General features: G+C 49.5%; 1 protein-coding gene across 1 annotated transcript in view; it reads right to left on the bottom strand.

Moving 5' to 3' along the window:
* LOC147730244 (multidrug and toxin extrusion protein 2-like) overlaps positions 1–20200 on the bottom strand; it is a 1772530-nt gene that overhangs the window by 181452 nt on the left and 1570878 nt on the right. The window lies entirely within an intron of this gene.

Genomic DNA, 20200 nt, shown 5'->3' with positions numbered 1-20200 from the left:
GTTCAGACATGGTCATATGCAAATCAGCCTTGACCCTGTGCCTCATGGGAACAGTCCAGCTTGAACGTCCAAGCCATGTATTCCCTGGACCGGAATCAAGCATCCAAGGACCGGTTTCTGGCTATCAGCCGTCTTCAGCCAGGATAGCTTGACTTCAGTGGTGTGGAAAGCACGGGACTCACGGCTGAGCATACCCGTCCCACTCGAGGTGACAAATGCAAAAACAACAATTGATGGACAGAATGCGTAACAATGTCATACAATCACACCAGTACAGAGATCTGGGCCTAAATCCATCGAGTTTTTGCACTACACACCACCCCAGTTCAGACATGGCCATATGAAAATCAGCCTTGACCATGTGCCTCATTTGAACAGTCCAGCCCGAACTGCAGAGCCATGTCTTCCCTGGACCAGAATCAAGCATCCTAGGACCGGTTATTGGCTATCAGCCATCTTCAGCCAGGATAGCTTGACTCCAGTGGTGTGGAAAGCACCGGACTCACGTCTGAGCATACCCATCCCACTCGGGGTGACAAATGCAAAAACAACAATTGATGGACAGAATGCAGAACAATGTCATACATTCATCCCAGTACAGAGATCTGGGCCTAAATCCATCATTTTTTTGCAGTCCACACCACCCCAGTTCAGACATGGCCATAAGCAAATCACCCTTGACCCTGTGCCTCAAGGGTACAGTCCAGCCCGAACTGCCAAGCAATGTCTTCCATGGACCGGAATCAAGCATCCTAGGACCGGTTTCAGGCTATCAGCTGTCTTCAGCCAGGATAGCTTGACTCCAGTGGTGTGGAAAGCACAGGACTCACGTCTGAGCATAACCGTCCCACTCGGGGTGACAAATGCAAAAACAACAATTGATGGGCAGTATGCAGAACAATGTCATACATTCACCCCAGTACAGAGATCTGGGCCTAAATCCATAGTTTTTTTGCACTCCACACCACCCCAGTTCAGACATCGCCATATGCAACTCAGCCTTGACCCAGTGCCTCATGGGAACAGTCCAGTCCAAACTGCCAAGCCATGTAGTCCCTGGACCGGTATCAAGCATCCTAGGACCGGTTTCTGGCTATCAGCCGTCTTCAGCCAGGATAGCTTGACTCCAGTGGTGTGTAAACCACGGGACTCACTTCTGAGCATACCCGTCCCAATCGGGGTGACAAATGCAAAAACAACAATTGATGGACAGAATGCAGAACAATGTCATACATTCACCCCAGTACAGAGATCTGGGACTAAATCCATCGTTTTTTTGCACTCCACACCACCCCAGTTCAGACATGGCCATATGCAAATCAGCCTTGACCCTGTGCCTCATGGGAACAGTCCAGCCAGAACTGCCAAGCCATGTCTTCCCTGGACCGGAATCAAGCATCCTAGGACCGCTTTCTGGCTATCAGCCGTCTTCAGCCAGGATAGCTTGACTCCAGTGATGTGGAAAGCATGGGACTCACGTCTGCGCATTCCCGTCCCACTCAGTGTGACAAATGCAAAAACAACAATTGATGGACAGAATGCAGAACAATGTCATACATTCACCCTAGTACAGAGATCCGGGCCTAAATCCATCGTTTTTTTGGACTCCACACCACCCCAGTTAAGACATGTCCATATGCAAATCAGCATTGACCCTGTGCCTCATGGGAACAGTCAAGCCCGAACTGCCAAGCCATGTCTTCCCTGGACCGGAATCAAGCATCCTAGCACCGGTTTCTGGTTATCAGCCGTCTTCAGCCAGGATAGCTTGACTCCAGTGGTGTGGAAACCACGGGTCTCACGTCTGAGCATACCCGTCCCATTCGGGGTGACAAATGCAAAAACAACAATTGATGGACAGAATGCAGAACAATGTCATACATTCACCCCAGTACAAAGATCTGGGCATAAATCCATCATTTTTTTGCACTCCACACCACCCCAGTTCAGACATGACCATATGCAAATCAGCCTTAACCCTGTGCTTTATGGGAACAGTCCAGCCCGAACTGCCAAGCAATGTCTTCCCTGGACCGGAATCAAGCATCCTAGGACCGGTTTCTGGCTATCAGCTGTCTTCAGCCAGGATAGCTTGACTCCAGTGGTGTGGAAAGCACGGGACTCACGTCTGAGCATACCCATCCCACTCGGGGTGACAAATGCAAAAACAACAATTGATGGACAGTATGCAGAACAATGTCATACATTCATCCCAGTACAGAGATCTGGGCCTATATCCATTGTTTGTTTACACTCCACACCACCCCATTTCAGACATTGCCATATGCAAATCAGCCTGACCCTGTGCCTCATGGGAACAGTCCAGTGCAAACTGCCAAGCCATGTAGTCCCTGGACCGGTATCAAGCATCCTAGGACCGGTTTCTGGCTATCAGCCGTCTTCAGCCAGGATAGCTTGACTCCAGTGGTGTGTAAAGCACGGGACTCATGTGTGAGCATACCCGTCCCACTCAGGGTGACAAATGTAAAAACAACAATTGATGGACAGAATGCTGAACATTGTCATACATTGACCCCAGTACAGAGATCTGGCCCTAAAACCATAGTTTTTTTGCACTCTACAACACCCCAGTTCAGACATGGCCATATGCAAATCAGCCTTGACCCTGTGCCTTATGGGAACAGTCCAGCCCGAACTGCTAAGCCATGTCTTCCCTAGACCAGAATCAAGCATCCTAGGACCCGTTTCTGGCTATTAGCCGTTTTCAGCCAGGATAGCTTGACTCCAGTGGTGTGGAAAGCACGGGACTCACGTCTGAGCATACTCGTCCCACTCGGAGTGACAAATGCAAAAACAACAATTGATGGACAGAATGCAGAACAATGTCATACATTCACCCCAGTACAGAGACCTGGGCCTAAATCCATCGTTTTTTTTTTCACTGCACACCACATCAATTCACACATGGCCAAATGCAGTTCAGCCTTGACCCTGTGTCTCATAGGAACAGTCCAGCCCGAACTGCCAAGCCATGTATTCCCTGGACCGGAATCAAGCATCCTATGACCGGTTTCTGGCTATCAGCCGTCTTCAGCCAGGATAACTTGACTCCAGTGGTGTGGAAAGCACGGGACTCACGTCTGAGCATACCCGTCCCACTCAGGGTGACAATTTCAAATGCAAAAACAACGATTGATGGACAGAATGCAGAACAATGTCATACATTCACCCCAGTACAGAGATCTGGGCCTAAATCCATCGTTTTTCTGCACTTAACACCGACCCAGTTCAGACATGTCCATATGCAAATCAGCCTTGACCCTGTGCCTCAAGGAAACAGTCCAGCCCGAACTGCCAAGCCATGTCATCCCTGGACCGGAATCAAGCATCCTAGGATCGGTTACTGGCTATCAGCCGTCTTCAGCCAGGATAGCTTGACTCCAGTGGTGTGGAAAGCACGGGACTCACGTCTGAGCATACCCGTCCCACTCGGGTGACAAATGCAAAAACAACAATTGATGGACAGAATGCAGAAAATTGTCATACATTAAACCCAGTACAGAGATCTGGGCCTAAATCCATCGTTTTTTGCACTCCACACCACCCCAGTTCAGACATGGCCATATGAAAACAGCCAAGACCCTGTGCCTCGTTGGAACAATCCAGCCCGAACTGCCAAGCCATGTCTTCCTTGGACCAGAATCAAGCATCCTAGGACCAGTTTCTGGCTATCAGCCATCTTCAGCCAGGATAGCTTGACTCCAGTGGTGTGGAAAGCACAGGACTCACGTCTCAGCATACCTGTCCCACTCGGGGTGACAAATGCAAAAACAACAATTAATGGACAGAATGCAGAAAAATGTCATACATTAACCCCAGTACAGAGATCTGGGCCTAAATCCATCGTCTTTTTGCACTCCACAACACACCAGTTCAGACATGGCCATATGCAAATCAGCCTTGACCCTGTGCCTCATGGGAACAGTCCAGCCCGAACTGCCAAGCCATGTCTTCCCTGGACCAGAATCAAGCATCCTAGGACCGTCTTCTGGTTATCAGCCTTCTTCAGCAAGGATACCTTGACTCCAGTGGTGTGGAAACCACAGGTCTCACGTCTGAGCATACCCGTCCCACTCGGGGTGACAAATGCATAAAAAGTAATTGATGGACAGACCACAGAACAATGGCATACATTCACCCCAGTACAGAGATAAGGGCCTAAATCCATCGTTTTTTTGCACTCCACACCACCCCAGTTAAGACATGTACATATGCAAATCAGCCTTTGACCCTGTGCCTCATGGGAACAGTCCAGCCCGAACTGCAAATTAATGTCTTCCCTGGACCGGAATCAAGCATCCTAGGACCGGTTTTTGGCTATCAGCCATTTTCAGCCAGGATAGCTTGACTCCAGTGGTGTGGAAAGCACGGGACTCACGGCTGAGCATACCCGTCCCACTCGAGGTGACAAATGCAAAAACAACGATTGATGGACAGAATGCAGAACAATGTCATACATTCACCCCAGTACAGAGATCTGGGCCTAAATCCATCTTTTTTTTTGCACTACACACCACCCCAGTTCAGACATGGTCATATGCAAATCAGCCTTGACCCTGTGCCTCATGGGAACAGTCCAGCTTGAACGTCCAAGCCATGTATTCCCTGGACCGGAATCAAGCATCCAAGGACCGGTTTCTGGCTATCAGCCGTCTTCAGCCAGGATAGCTTGACTTCAGTGGTGTGGAAAGCACGGGACTCACGGCTGAGCATACCCGTCCCACTCGAGGTGACAAATGCAAAAACAACAATTGATGGACAGAATGCGTAACAATGTCATACAATCACACCAGTACAGAGATCTGGGCCTAAATCCATCGAGTTTTTGCACTACACACCACCCCAGTTCAGACATGGCCATATGAAAATCAGCCTTGACCATGTGCCTCATTTGAACAGTCCAGCCCGAACTGCAGAGCCATGTCTTCCCTGGACCAGAATCAAGCATCCTAGGACCGGTTATTGGCTATCAGCCATCTTCAGCCAGGATAGCTTGACTCCAGTGGTGTGGAAAGCACCGGACTCACGTCTGAGCATACCCATCCCACTCGGGGTGACAAATGCAAAAACAACAATTGATGGACAGAATGCAGAACAATGTCATACATTCATCCCAGTACAGAGATCTGGGCCTAAATCCATCATTTTTTTGCAGTCCACACCACCCCAGTTCAGACATGGCCATAAGCAAATCACCCTTGACCCTGTGCCTCAAGGGTACAGTCCAGCCCGAACTGCCAAGCAATGTCTTCCATGGACCGGAATCAAGCATCCTAGGACCGGTTTCAGGCTATCAGCTGTCTTCAGCCAGGATAGCTTGACTCCAGTGGTGTGGAAAGCACAGGACTCACGTCTGAGCATAACCGTCCCACTCGGGGTGACAAATGCAAAAACAACAATTGATGGGCAGTATGCAGAACAATGTCATACATTCACCCCAGTACAGAGATCTGGGCCTAAATCCATAGTTTTTTTGCACTCCACACCACCCCAGTTCAGACATCGCCATATGCAACTCAGCCTTGACCCAGTGCCTCATGGGAACAGTCCAGTCCAAACTGCCAAGCCATGTAGTCCCTGGACCGGTATCAAGCATCCTAGGACCGGTTTCTGGCTATCAGCCGTCTTCAGCCAGGATAGCTTGACTCCAGTGGTGTGTAAACCACGGGACTCACTTCTGAGCATACCCGTCCCAATCGGGGTGACAAATGCAAAAACAACAATTGATGGACAGAATGCAGAACAATGTCATACATTCACCCCAGTACAGAGATCTGGGACTAAATCCATCGTTTTTTTGCACTCCACACCACCCCAGTTCAGACATGGCCATATGCAAATCAGCCTTGACCCTGTGCCTCATGGGAACAGTCCAGCCAGAACTGCCAAGCCATGTCTTCCCTGGACCGGAATCAAGCATCCTAGGACCGCTTTCTGGCTATCAGCCGTCTTCAGCCAGGATAGCTTGACTCCAGTGATGTGGAAAGCATGGGACTCACGTCTGCGCATTCCCGTCCCACTCAGTGTGACAAATGCAAAAACAACAATTGATGGACAGAATGCAGAACAATGTCATACATTCACCCTAGTACAGAGATCCGGGCCTAAATCCATCGTTTTTTTGGACTCCACACCACCCCAGTTAAGACATGTCCATATGCAAATCAGCATTGACCCTGTGCCTCATGGGAACAGTCAAGCCCGAACTGCCAAGCCATGTCTTCCCTGGACCGGAATCAAGCATCCTAGCACCGGTTTCTGGTTATCAGCCGTCTTCAGCCAGGATAGCTTGACTCCAGTGGTGTGGAAACCACGGGTCTCACGTCTGAGCATACCCGTCCCATTCGGGGTGACAAATGCAAAAACAACAATTGATGGACAGAATGCAGAACAATGTCATACATTCACCCCAGTACAAAGATCTGGGCATAAATCCATCATTTTTTTGCACTCCACACCACCCCAGTTCAGACATGACCATATGCAAATCAGCCTTAACCCTGTGCTTTATGGGAACAGTCCAGCCCGAACTGCCAAGCAATGTCTTCCCTGGACCGGAATCAAGCATCCTAGGACCGGTTTCTGGCTATCAGCTGTCTTCAGCCAGGATAGCTTGACTCCAGTGGTGTGGAAAGCACGGGACTCACGTCTGAGCATACCCATCCCACTCGGGGTGACAAATGCAAAAACAACAATTGATGGACAGTATGCAGAACAATGTCATACATTCATCCCAGTACAGAGATCTGGGCCTATATCCATTGTTTGTTTACACTCCACACCACCCCATTTCAGACATTGCCATATGCAAATCAGCCTGACCCTGTGCCTCATGGGAACAGTCCAGTGCAAACTGCCAAGCCATGTAGTCCCTGGACCGGTATCAAGCATCCTAGGACCGGTTTCTGGCTATCAGCCGTCTTCAGCCAGGATAGCTTGACTCCAGTGGTGTGTAAAGCACGGGACTCATGTGTGAGCATACCCGTCCCACTCAGGGTGACAAATGTAAAAACAACAATTGATGGACAGAATGCTGAACATTGTCATACATTGACCCCAGTACAGAGATCTGGCCCTAAAACCATAGTTTTTTTGCACTCTACAACACCCCAGTTCAGACATGGCCATATGCAAATCAGCCTTGACCCTGTGCCTTATGGGAACAGTCCAGCCCGAACTGCTAAGCCATGTCTTCCCTAGACCAGAATCAAGCATCCTAGGACCCGTTTCTGGCTATTAGCCGTTTTCAGCCAGGATAGCTTGACTCCAGTGGTGTGGAAAGCACGGGACTCACGTCTGAGCATACTCGTCCCACTCGGAGTGACAAATGCAAAAACAACAATTGATGGACAGAATGCAGAACAATGTCATACATTCACCCCAGTACAGAGACCTGGGCCTAAATCCATCGTTTATTTGCACTCCACACCACCCCTGTTCAGACTTGGCCATATGCAAATCAGCCTTGACCCTGTGCCTCATGGGAACAGTCCAGCCCGAACTGCCAAGCCATGTCTTCCCTGGACCAGAATCAAGCATCCTAGGACCGTCTTCTGGTTATCAGCCTTCTTCAGCAAGGATACCTTGACTCCAGTGGTGTGGAAAGCACAGGTCTCACGTCTGAGCATACCCGTCCCACTCGGGGTGACAAATGCATAAACAACAATTGATGGACAGACCACAGAACAATGGCATACATTCACCCCAGTACAGAGATAAGGGCCTAAATCCATCGTTTATTTGCACCCCACACCACCCCAATTAAGACATGTACATATGCAAATCAGCCTTTGACCCTGTGCCTCATGGGAACAGTCCAGCCCGAACTGCCAAGCCATGTCTTCCCTGGACCGGAATCAAGCATCCTAGGACCGGTTTCTGGCTATCAGCCATTTTCAGCCAGGATAGCTTGACTCCAGTGATGTGGAAAGCACGGGACTCACGTCTGAGCATACCCGTCCCACTCGGGGTGACAAATGCAAAAACAACAATTGATGGACAGAATGCAGAACAATGTCATACATTCATCCCAGTACAGAGATCTGGGCATAAATCCATCATTTTTTTGCAGTCCACACCACCCCAGTTCAGACATAGCCATATGCAAATCACCCTTGACCCTGTGCCTCAAGGGAACAGTCCAGCCCGAACTGCCAAGCAATGTCTTCCCTGGACCGGAATCAAGCATCATAGGACCGGTTTCAGGCTATCAGCCGTCTTCAGCCAGGATAGCTTGACTCCAGTGGTGTGGAAAGCACAGGACTCGCGTCTGAGCATACCCGTCCCACTCGGGGTGACAAATGCAAAAACAATTGATGGGCAGTATGCAGAACAATGTCATACATTCACCCCAGTACAGAGATCTGGGCCTAAATCCATCGTTTTTTTGCACTCCACACCACCCCAGTTAAGACATCGCCATATGCAACTCAGCCTTGACCCAGTGCCTCATGGGAACAGTCCAGTCCAAACTGCCAAGCCATGTAGTCCCTGGACCGGTATCAAGCATCCTAGGACCGGTTTCTGGCTATCAGCCGTCTTCAGCCAGGATAGCTTGACTCCAGTGGTGTGTAAAGCACAGGACTCACTTCTGAGCATACCCGTCCCAATCGGGGTGACAAATGCAAAAACAACAATTGATGGACAGAATGCAGAACAATGTCATACATTCCCCCAGTACAGAGATCTGGGCCTAAATCCATCGTTTTTTTGCATTCCACACCACCCCAGTTAAGACATGTCCATATGCAAATCAGCATTGACCCTGTGCCTCAAGGAAACAGTCCAGCCCGAACTGCCAAGCCATGTCATCCCTGGACCGGAATCAAGCATCCTAGGATCGGTTACTGGCTATCAGCCGTCTTCAGCCAGGATAGCTTGACTCCAGTGGTGTGGAAAGCACGGGACTCACGTCTGAGCATACCCGTCCCACTTGGGGTGACAAATGCAAAAACAACAATTGATGGACAGAATGCAGAAAAATGTCATACTTTAAACCCAGTACTGAGATCTGGGCCTAAATCCATCGTTTTTTTGCACTCCACACCACCCCAGTTCAGACATGGCCATATGCAATTCAGCCTTGACCCTGTGCCTCGTTGGAACAATCCAGCCCGAACTGCCAAGCCATGTCTTCCCTGGACCGCAATCAAGCATCCTAGGACCGTTTTCTGGTTATCAGCCGTCTTCAGCCAGGGTAGCTTGACTCCAGTGGTGTGGAAACCACGGGTCTCACGTCTGAGCATACCCGTCCCATTCGGGGTGACAAATGCAAAAACAACAATTGATGGACACAATGCAGAACAACGTCATACATTCACCCCAGTACAGAGATCTGGGCCTAAATCAATCGTTTTTTTGCACTCCACACCACCCCAGTTAAGACATGTCCATATGCAAATCAGCTTTGACCCTGTGCCTCATGGGAACAGTCCAGCCCGAACTGCCAAGCCATGTCTTCCCTGGACCGGAATCAAGCATCCTAGGACCGGTTTCTGGCTATCAGCCGTCTTCAGCCAGGATAGCTTGACTCCAGCGGTGTGGAAAGCACGGGACTCACGTCTGTGCATACCCGTCCCACTCGGGGTGACAAATGCAAAAACAACAATTGATGGACAGAATGCAGAAAAATGTCATACATTAACCCCAGTACAGAGATCTGGGCCTAAATCCATCGTCTTTTTGCACTCCACACCACCCCTGTTCAGACATGGCCATATGCAAATCAGCCTTGACCCTGTGCCTCATGGGAACAGTCCAGCCCGAACTGCCAAGCCATGTCTTCCCTGGACCAGAATCAAGCATCCTAGGACCGGTTTCTGGTTATCAGCCTTCTTCAGCAAGGATACCTTGACTCCAGTGGTGTGGAAACCACAGGTCTCACGTCTGAGCATACCCGTCCCATTCAGGGTGACAAATGCATAAACAACAACTGATGGACAGACCACAGAACAATGTCATACATTCACCCCAGTACAGACATCTGGGCCTAAATCCATCATTTTTTTGCACTCCACACCACCCCAGTTAAGACATGTCCATATGCAAATCAGCCTTTGACCCTGTGCCTCATGGGAACAGTCCAGCCCGAACTGCCAAGCCATGTCTTCCCTGGACCGGAATCAAGCATCCTAGGACGGGTTTCTGGCTATCAGCCGTCTTCAGCCAGGATAGCTTGACTCCAGTGGTGTGGAAAGCACAGGACTCACGTCTGAGCAAACCCATCCCACTTGGGGTGACAAATGCAAAAACAACAATTGATGGACAGAATGCAGAACAATGTTATACATTCACCCCAGTACAGAGATCTGGCCTAAATCCATTGTTTTTTTGCACTCCACACCACCCCAGTTCAGACATGTCCATATGCAAATCAGCTTTGACCCTGTGCCTCATGGGAACAGTCCAGCCCGAACTGCCAAGCCATGTCTTCCCTGGACCGGAATCAAGCATCCTAGGACCTGTTTCGGGCTATCAGCCGTCTTCAGCCAGGATAGCTTGACTCCGGTGGTGTGGAAAGCACAGGACTCACGTCTGAGCATACTCGTCCCACTAGGGGTGACAAATGCAAAAACAACAATTGATGGACAGAATGCAGAACAATGTCATACATTAACCCCAGTACAGAGATCAGGGCCTAAATCCATAGTTTTATTTCACTCCACACCACATCAATTCACACATGGCCATATGCAATTCAGCCTTGACCCTGTGTCTCATAGGAACAGTCCAGCCCGAACTGCCAAGCCATGCATTCCCTGGACCGGAATCAAGCATCCTAGGACCGGTTTCTGGCTATCAGCCGTCTTCAGCCAGGATAGCTTGACTCCAGTGGTGTGGAAAGCACGGGACTCACGTCTGAGCATACCCGTCCCACTCAGGGTGACAAATGCAAAAACAACGATTGATGGACAGAATGCAGAACAATGTCATACATTCACCCCAGTACAGAGATCTGGGCCTAAATCCATCGTTTTTCTGCACTTAACACCGACCCAGTTCAGACATGGCCATATGTAATCAGCCCGAACTACCAAGCCATGTATTCCCTGGACCGGAATCAAGCATCCTAGGACCGGTTTCTGGATATCAGCCGTCTTCAGCCAGGATAGCTTGACTCCAGTGGTGTGGAAAGCACAGGACTCACATCTGAGAATACCCGTCCCACATGGGATGACAAATGCAAAAACAACAATTGATGGACAGAATGCAGAACAATGTCATACATTCATCCCAGTACAGAGATCTGGGCCTAAATCCATCGTTTTTTTGCACTCCACTCCACCCTTGTTCAGACATGGCCATATGCAAATCACCCTTGACCCTGTGCCTCATGGGAACAGTCCAGCCCGAACTGCCAAGCGATGTCTTCCCTGGACCGGAATCAAGCATCCTAGGACCGGTTTCTGGTTATCAGCCGTATTCAGCCAGGATAGCTTGACTCCAGTGGTGTGGAAAGCACGGGTCTCACGTCTGAGCATAACCGTCTCACTCGGGGTGACAAATGCAAAAACAACAATTGATGGACAGAATGCGGAACAATGTCATAAAATCACCCCAGTACAGAGATCTGGGCCTAAATAAATCGTTTTTTTGCACTCCACACCACCCCAGTTCAGACATGGCCATATGCAATTCAGCCTTGACCCTGTGCCTCATGGGAACAGTCCAGCCCGAATTGCCAAGCCATGTATTCCCTGCACCGGAATGAAGCATCCTAAGACCAGTTTCTGGCTATCAGCAGTCTTCAGCCAGGATAGACTGACTCCAGTGGTGTGGAAATCACGGGACTCACGTCTGAGCATATCGGTCCCACTCAGGGTGACAAATGCAAAAACAACGATTGATGGACAGAATGCAGAACAATGTCATACATTAACCCCGGGACAGAGATCTGGGCCTAAATCCATCGTTTTTTTGCACTCCACACCACCCCAGTTCAGACATGGCCATATGCAAATCAGCCTTGACCCTGTGCCTCATGGGAACAGTCCAGCCCGAACTGCCAAGCCATATATTCCCTGGACCGCAATCAAGCATCCTAGGATAGGTTTCTGGCTATCAGCCGTCTTCAGCCAGGATAGCTTGACTCCAGTGGTGTGGAAAGCACAGGACTCACGTCTGAGCATACCCGTCTCACTCGGGGTGACAAATTCAAAAACAACAATTGATGGACAGAATGCGGAACAATGTCATACAATCACCCCAGTACAGAGATCTGGGCCTAAATCCATAGTTTTATTTCACTCCACACCACATCAATTCACACATGGCCATATGCAATTCAGCCTTGACCCTGTGTCTCATGGGAACAGTCCAGCTCGAACTGCCAAGCCATGTATTCCCTGGACCGAAATCAAGCATCCTAGGATCGGTTTCTGGCTATCAGCCGTCTTCAGCCAGGATAGCTTGACTCCAGTGGTGTGGAAAGCAAGGGACTCACGTCTGAGCATACCCGTCCCACTCAGGGTGACAAATGCAAAAACAACGATTGATGGACAGAATGCAGAACAATGTCATACATTCACCCCAGTACAGAGATCTGGGCCTAAATCCATCGTTTTTCTGCACTTAACACCGACCCAGTTCAGACATGGCCATATGTAATCAGCCTTGACCCTGTGCGTCATGAGAACAGTCCAGCCCGAACTACCAAGCCATGAATTCCCTGGAGCGGAATCAAGTATCCTAGGACCGGTTTCTGGATATCAGCCGTCTTCAGCCAGGATAGCTTGACTCCAGTGGTGTGGAAAGCACAGGACTCACATCTGAGAATACCCGTCCCACACGGGATGACAAATGCAAAAACAACAATTGATGGACAGAATGCAGAACAATGTCATACATTCATCCCAATACAGAGATCTGGGCCTAAATCCATCGTTTTTTTGCACTCCACTCCACCCTAGTTCAGACATTGCCATATGCAAATCAGCCTTGACCCTGTGCCTCATGGGAACAGTCCAGCCCGAACTACCAAGCCATGTATTCCCTGGACCGGAATCAAGCATCCTAGGAAAGGTTTCTGGATATCAGCCGTCTTCAGCCAGGATAGCTTGACTCCAGTGGTGTGGAAAGCACAGGACTCACGTCTGAGAATACCCGTCCCACATGGGATGACAAATGCAAAAACAAAAATTGATGGACAGAATGCAGAACAATGTCATAAATTCACCCCAGTACAGAGATCTGGGCCTAAATCCATCGTTTTTTACACTCCACACCACCCCAGTTCAGACATGGCCATATGCAAATCAGCCTTTACCCTGTGCCTCATGGGAACAGTCCAGCCCGAACTGCCAAGCCATGTCTTCCCTGGACGAGGATCAAGCATCCTAGGACCGGTTTCTAGTTATCAGCCGTCTTCAGCCAGGATAGCTTGACTCCAGTGGTGTGGAAAGCACGGGACTCACATCTGAGCATACTCGTCCCACTCGGGTGACAAAAGCAAAAACAACAATTGATGGACAGAATGCGGAACAATGTCATACAATCACCCCAGTACAGAGATCTGGGCCCGAATCCATCGTTTTTTTGCACTCCACACCACCCCAGTTCAGACATGGCCATATGAAAATCAGCTTTGACCCTGTGCCTCATGGGAACAGTCCAGCCCCAACTGCCAAGCCATGTCTTCCCTGGACCGGAATCAAGCATCCTAGGACCGGTTTCTGGCTATCAGCCATCTTCAGCCAGGATAGCTTGACTCCAGTGGTGTGGAAAGCACGGGACTCACGTATGAGCATACCCGTCCCACTCTGGGTGAAAAATGCAAAAACAACAATTGATGGACAGAATGCAGAACAATGTCATACATTAACCCCAGTACAGAGATCTGGGCCTAAATCCATAGTTTTTTTTTCACTGCACACCACATCAATTCACACATGGCCAAATGCAATTCAGCCTTGACCCTGTGTCTCATAGGAACAGTCCAGCCCGAACTGCCAAGCCATGTATTCCCTGGACCGGAATCAAGCATCCTATGACCGGTTTCTGGCTATCAGCCGTCTTCAGCCAGGATAACTTGACTTCAGTGGTGTGGAAAGCACGGGACTCACGTCTGAGCATACCCGTCCCACTCAGGGTGACAATTTCAAATGCAAAAACAACGATTGATGGACAGAATGCAGAACAATGTCATACATTCACCCCAGTACAGAGATCTGGGCCTAAATCCATTGTTTTTCTGCACTTAACACCGACCCAGTTCAGACATGTCCATATGCAAATCAGCCTTGACCCTGTGCCTCAAGGAAACAGTCCAGCCCGAACTGCCAAGCCATGTCATCCCTGGACCGGAATCAAGCATCCTAGGATCGGTTACTGGCTATCAGCCGTCTTCAGCCAGGATAGCTTGACTCCAGTGGTGTGGAAACCACGGGTCTCACGTCTGAGCATACCCGTCCCATTCGGGGTGACAAATGCAAAAACAACAATTGATGGACACAATGCAGAACAACGTCATACATTCACCCCAGTACAGAGATCTGGGCCTAAATCAATCGTTTTTTTGCACTCCACACCACCCCAGTTAAGACATGTCCATATGCAAATCAGCTTTGACCCTGTGCCTCATGGGAACAGTCCAGCCCGAACTGCCAAGCCATGTCTTCCCTGGACCGGAATCAAGCATCCTAGGACCGGTTTCTGGCTATCAGCCGTCTTCAGCCAGGATAGCTTGACTCCAGCGGTGTGGAAAGCACGGGACTCACGTCTGTGCATACCCGTCCCACTCGGGGTGACAAATGCAAAAACAACAATTGATGGACAGAATGCAGAAAAATGTCATACATTAACCCCAGTACAGAGATCTGGGCCTAAATCCATCGTCTTTTTGCACTCCACACCACCCCTGTTCAGACATGGCCATATGCAAATCAGCCTTGACCCTGTGCCTCATGGTAACAGTCCAGCCCGAACTGCCAAGCCATGTCTTCCCTGGACCAGAATCAAGCATCCTAGGACCGGTTTCTGGTTATCAGCCTTCTTCAGCAAGGATACCTTGACTCCAGTGGTGTGGAAACCACAGGTCTCACGTCTGAGCATACCCGTCCCATTCAGGGTGACAAATGCATAAACAACAATTGATGGACAGACCACAGAACAATGTCATACATTCACCCCAGTACAGACATCTGGGCCTAAATCCATCATTTTTTTGCACTCCACACCACCCCAGTTAAGACATGTCCATATGCAAATCAGCCTTTGACCCTGTGCCTCATGGGAACAGTCCAGCCCGAACTGCCAAGCCATGTCTTCCCTGGACCGGAATCAAGCATCCTAGGACGGGTTTCTGGCTATCAGCCGTCTTCAGCCAGGATAGCTTGACTCCAGTGGTGTGGAAAGCACAGGACTCACGTCTGAGCAAACCCATCCCACTTGGGGTGACAAATGCAAAAACAACAATTGATGGACAGAATGCAGAACAATGTTATACATTCACCCCAGTACAGAGATCTGGCCTAAATCCATTGTTTTTTTGCACTCCACACCACCCCAGTTCAGACATGTCCATATGCAAATCAGCTTTGACCCTGTGCCTCATGGGAACAGTCCAGCCCGAACTGCCAAGCCATGTCTTCCCTGGACCGGAATCAAGCATCCTAGGACCTGTTTCGGGCTATCAGCCGTCTTCAGCCAGGATAGCTTGACTCCGGTGGTGTGGAAAGCACAGGACTCACGTCTGAGCATACCCGTCCCACTAGGGGTGACAAATGCAAAAACAACAATTGATGGACAGAATGCAGAACAATGTCATACATTAACCCCAGTACAGAGATCAGGGCCTAAATCCATAGTTTTATTTCACTCCACACCACATCAATTCACACATGGCCATATGCAATTCAGCCTTGACCCTGTGTCTCATAGAAACAGTCCAGCCCGAACTGCCAAGCCATGCATTCCCTGGACCGGAATCAAGCATCCTAGGACCGGTTTCTGGCTATCAGCCGTCTTCAGCCAGGATAGCTTGACTCCAGTGGTGTGGAAAGCACGGGACTCACGTCTGAGCATGCCCGTCCCACTCAGGGTGACAAATGCAAAAACAACGATTGATGGACAGAATGCAGAACAATGTCATACATTCACCCCAGTACAGAGATCTGGGCCTAAATCCATCGTTTTTCTGCACTTAACACCGACCCAGTTCAGACATGGCCATATGTAATCAGCCCGAACTACCAAGCCATGTATTCCCTGGACCGGAATCAAGCATCCTAGGACCGGTTTCTGGATATCAGCCGTCTTCAGCCAGGATAGCTTGACTCCAGTGGTGTGGAAAGCACAGGACTCACGTCTGAGAATACCCGTCCCACATGGGATGACAAATGCAAAAACAACAATTGATGGACAGAATGCAGAACAATGTCATACATTCATCCCAGTACAGAGATCTGGGCCTAAATCCATCGTTTTTTTGCACTCCACTCCACCCTTGTTCAGACATGGCCATATGCAAATCACCCTTGACCCTGTGCCTCATGGGAACAGTCCAGCCCGAACTGCCAAGCCATGTCTTCCCTGGACCGGAATCAAGCATCCTAGGACCGGTTTCTGGTTATCAGCCGTATTCAGCCAGGATAGCTTGACTCCAGTGGTGTGGAAAGCACGGGTCTCACGTCTGAGCATAACCGTCTCACTCGGGGTGACAAATGCAAAAACAACAATTGATGGACAGAATGCGGAACAATGTCATAAAATCACCCCAGTACAGAGATCTGGGCCTAAATAAATAGTTTTTTTGCACTCCACACCACCCCAGTTCAGACATGGCCATATGCAATTCAGCCTTGACCCTGTGCCTCATGGGAACAGTCCAGCCCGAATTGCCAAGCCATGTATTCCCTGCACCGGAATCAAGCATCCTAAGACCAGTTTCTGGCTATCAGCAGTCTTCAGCCAGGATAGACTGACTCCAGTGGTGTGGAAATCACGGGACTCACGTCTGAGCATATCGGTCCCACTCAGGGTGACAAATGCAAAAACAACGATTGATGGACAGAATGCAGAACAATGTCATACATTAACCCCGGGACAGAGATCTGGGCCTAAATCCATCGTTTTTTTGCACTCCACACCACCCCAGTTCAGACATGGCCATATGCAAATCAGCCTTGACCCTGTGCCTCATGGGAACAGTCCAGCCCGAACTGCCAAGCCATGTATTCCCTGGACCGCAATCAAGCATCCTAGGATAGGTTTCTGGCTATCAGCCGTCTTCAGCCAGGATAGCTTGACTCCAGTGGTGTGGAAAGCACAGGACTCACGTCTGAGCATACCCGTCTCACTCGGGGTGACAAATTCAAAAACAACAATTGATGGACAGAATGCGGAACAATGTCATACAATCACCCCAGTACAGAGATCTTGGCCTAAATCCATAGTTTTATTTCACTCCACACCACATCAATTCACACATGGCCATATGCAATTCAGCCTTGACCCTGTGTCTCATGGGAACAGTCCAGCTCGAACTGCCAAGCCATGTATTCCCTGGACCGAAATCAAGCATCCTAGGATCGGTTTCTGGCTATCAGCCGTCTTCAGCCAGGATAGCTTGACTCCAGTGGTGTGGAAAGCAAGGGACTCACGTCTGAGCATACCCGTCCCACTCAGGGTGACAAATGCAAAAACAACGATTGATGGACAGAATGCAGAACAATGTCATACATTCACCCCAGTACAGAGATCTGGGCCTAAATCCATCGTTTTTCTGCACTTAACACCGACCCAGTTCAGACATGGCCATATGTAATCAGCCTTGACCCTGTGCGTCATGAGAACAGTCCAGCCCGAACTACCAAGCCATGAATTCCCTGGAGCGGAATCAAGTATCCTAGGACCGGTTTCTGGATATCAGCCGTCTTCAGCCAGGATAGCTTGACTCCAGTGGTGTGGAAAGCACAGGACTCACATCTGAGAATACCCGTCCCACACGGGATGACAAATGCAAAAACAACAATTGATGGACAGAATGCAGAACAATGTCATACATTCATCCCAGTACAGAGATCTGGGCCTAAATCCATCGTTTTTTTGCACTCCACTCCACCCTAGTTCAGACATTGCCATATGCAAATCAGCCTTGACCCTGTGCCTCATGAGAACAGTCCAGCCCGAACTACCAAGCCATGTATTCCCTGGACCGGAATCAAGCATCCTAGGAAAGGTTTCTGGATATCAGCCGTCTTCAGCCAGGATAGCTTGACTCCAGTGGTGTGGAAAGCACAGGACTCACGTCTGAGAATACCCGTCCCACATGGGATGACAAATGCAAAAACAAAAATTGATGGACAGAATGCAGAACAATGTCATAAATTCACCCCAGTACAGAGATCTGGGCCTAAATCCATCGTTTTTTACACTCCACACCACCCCAGTTCAGACATGGCCATATGCAAATCAGCCTTTACCCTGTGCCTCATGGGAACAGTCCAGCCCGAACTGCCAAGCCATGTCTTCCCTGGACGAGGATCAAGCATCCTAGGACCGGTTTCTAGTTATCAGCCGTCTTCAGCCAGGATAGCTTGACTCCAGTGGTGTGGAAAGCACGGGACTCACATCTGAGCATACTCGTCCCACTCGGGGTGACAAAAGCAAAAACAACAATTGATGGACAGAATGCGGAACAATGTCATACAATCACCCCAGTACAGAGATCTGGGCCCGAATCCATCGTTTTTTTGCACTCCACACCACCCCAGTTCAGACATGGCCATATGAAAATCAGCTTTGACCCTGTGCCTCATGGGAACAGTCCAGCCCCAACTGCCAAGCCATGTCTTCCCTGGACCGGAATCAAGCATCCTAAGACCGGTTTCTGGCTATCAGCCATCTTCAGCCAGGATAGCTTGACTCCAGTGGTGTGGAAAGCACGGGACTCACGTATGAGCATACCCGTCCCACTCTGGGTGAAAAATGCAAAAACAACAATTGATGGACAGAATGCAGAACAATGTCATACATTAACCCCAGTACAGAGATCTGGGCCTAAATCCATAGTTTTTTTTTCACTGCACACCACATCAATTCACACATGGCCAAATGCAATTCAGCCTTGACCCTGTGTCTCATAGGAACAGTCCAGCCCGAACTGCCAAGCCATGTATTCCCTGGACCGGAATCAAGCATCCTATGACCGGTTTCTGGCTATCAGCCGTCTTCAGCCAGGATAACTTGACTTCAGTGGTGTGGAAAGCACGGGACTCACGTCTGAGCATACCCGTCCCACTCAGGGTGACAATTTCAAATGCAAAAACAACGATTGATGGACAGAATGCAGAACAATGTCATACATTCACCCCAGTACAGAGATCTGGGCCTAAATCCACCGTTTTTCTGCACTTAACACCGACCCAGTTCAGACATGTCCATATGCAAATCAGCCTTGACCCTGTGCCTCAAGGAAACAGTCCAGCCCGAACTGCCAAGCCATGTCATCCCTGGACCGGAATCAAGCATCCTAGGATCGGTTACTGGCTATCAGCCGTCTTCAGCCAGGATAGCTTGACTCCAGTGGTGTGGAAAGCACGGGACTCACGTCTGAGCATACCCGTCCCACTCGGGTGACAAATGCAAAAACAACAATTGATGGACAGAATGCAGAAAATTGTCATACATTAAACCCAGTACAGAGATCTGGGCCTAAATCCATCGTTTTTTGCACTCCACACCACCCCAGTTCAGACATGGCCATATGAAAACAGCCAAGACCCTGTGCCTCGTTGGAACAATCCAGCCCGAACTGCCAAGCCATGTCTTCCTTGGACCAGAATCAAGCATCCTAGGACCAGTTTCTGGCTATCAGCCATCTTCAGCCAGGATAGCTTGACTCCAGTGGTGTGGAAAGCACAGGACTCACGTCTCAGCATACCTGTCCCACTCGGGGTGACAATTGCAAAAACAACAATTAATGGACAGAATGCAGAAAAATGTCATACATTAACCCCAGTACAGAGATCTGGGCCTAAATCCATCGTCTTTTTGCACTCCACAACACACCAGTTCAGACATGGCCATATGCAAATCAGCCTTGACCCTGTGCCTCATGGGAACAGTCCAGCCCGAACTGCCAAGCCATGTCTTCCCTGGACCAGAATCAAGCATCCTAGGACCGTCTTCTGGTTATCAGCCTTCTTCAGCAAGGATACCTTGACTCCAGTGGTGTGGAAAC

Source organism: Lissotriton vulgaris, chromosome 2_1 (genome assembly GCF_964263255.1).
Source record: "Lissotriton vulgaris chromosome 2_1, aLisVul1.2, whole genome shotgun sequence".
Taxonomy (NCBI): domain Eukaryota; kingdom Metazoa; phylum Chordata; class Amphibia; order Caudata; family Salamandridae; genus Lissotriton; species Lissotriton vulgaris.
Note: the sequence above shows the minus strand (reverse complement) of the source record. Positions and strands in the feature narration are given on the sequence as shown.